The sequence below is a fragment of the Capricornis sumatraensis genome, chromosome 14, assembly GCF_032405125.1.
Source record: "Capricornis sumatraensis isolate serow.1 chromosome 14, serow.2, whole genome shotgun sequence".
In the NCBI taxonomy this organism is placed as follows: domain Eukaryota; kingdom Metazoa; phylum Chordata; class Mammalia; order Artiodactyla; family Bovidae; genus Capricornis; species Capricornis sumatraensis.
In genome coordinates, this window is record NC_091082.1 from 9558928 (window position 1) to 9560483 (window position 1556).

Genomic DNA, 1556 nt, shown 5'->3' on the forward strand with positions numbered 1-1556 from the left:
GCACTTCCAACTCCTTGAAATGTTCTTTTTTTTTTTTTTTTTTTTTTGGATAAAAAGGAAGACTAGACAGGAAAGGCAGAAAATGCTTGGGCAGCTGAAATAAGGTTGGGACCAAGGCGAGCAATACTAACATCATCCTCACAGGGAATGGGCACAGGGGGCTGTTTGTGGCAAGCTGATTTTCTAGGACTGTTGGCTGGAAGCAAAGGAACACCACTTCTGGATGTCCATGCTATCTCATGCTTAAGCCATCCCCAACACACAGGCACGGAGCACTTCCTGGTAGTCACTCTTGGTGTCTTGCTGGATGTAGTAGCACAGCAGCTTGGAATTGTGGGAGACCATGATTCGAATCAAGCCCTTATAATGAGGGCCTGCCCTTCATGAGTCATATGCAGCAAAATACAGGAATTTATTATGAATACTCTGGGCCAGGTTTAGGAAAACATCTTCCCAGTCTCCTTTGACCTCTTTCTTTATGCTCTCTAATATGTTTATAAGTCTCTAAGGGACATAACTCTTGTACCTTTCAAGTACTTTCTGGAGGTGACTCACACTCCATTTGGTCATGATGTTTATCCATTAAGAACATCAGTTCTCTCCTCTTTTCTTTAGTACAATAGAGACTGCAGGTATCTTGGTCAGTTAGTACGTAATGACAGAGCCATCCTCTCCTCTTCTACCCTTTACAGGGGCAACTGACTACTTGCAGCAGTCACCAGATGTTTCAGAAATAATATCCTTCTCCAGATCAATTTTTTACATTTCCTTGTAGACTCGGTTGATTTTCTGTAGCTCCTGGTTGGTACTTGAGCAAATAATTTCAGGGAGTCCTCATTGCACCCCAGCCCCTTCACGGAGTCTTTCAAATCAGAAGCATAATACTGAGCAAGTGTTTTCAATAGTTCTCAAATCACCATCTTTAGGTGGCTGGACAAGGCTGACTTCAGTGCTTTTCGATCCTTCTCTGGTGGGCAATATCCTGTCTCTTTTCATTGCCTCATTTGGTCATAATGTGGATGATAGAAACCTCATCCATACCTTTGGTTTTGATGGCTGTTTCAATGTTCAAAGCATCCTACTCATCATCAGAGTTGTCCTATGCTTTGACTGACCTGTCTGTACTTAAAGGTGTAGTGTGGTTACCCTTCATGCTGGGCTTGCACAGAAATTCAGGAACAGGAGACATTTTGACAGAAGTCGGGTCAAGTACCAAGAGCTACATGGAGCCCTTTTTAAAAATTTATACATTATGAAATTTTCCATATATGTTATAGGTGTGTATAATTTTTATTTAAACTGCTTGTGATTAGCTGGGCTTCCCAATTTTGTCAGTTATTTATTCTTCAGTTCTGAGAAATTTTCAGCCTTTAGCTCTTCAAATACTGCCCCTCTTTGTCTCACATCTTAAGAATTCCAGTTCAGTCTTTCTTTCCTACTTTTTATCTCTTTGTCTCTCTGAACTGTGTTCTGAAGAGTTTCTTTAGATCTGTCTTCCAATATTGTAAATCTCACTTTCAGCTTTTCCTAAGCTGGTGTTTAACCTGTCCATTTCA

General features: G+C 40.9%; 1 pseudogene; it reads right to left on the reverse strand.

Annotated features, from left to right (window-relative positions):
- Window positions 1–243: 243 nt before the first annotated feature.
- Window positions 244–1189, reverse strand: LOC138090681 (annexin A2 pseudogene; annotated as a pseudogene).
- Between the last annotated feature and the right edge of the window lie 367 nt (window positions 1190–1556).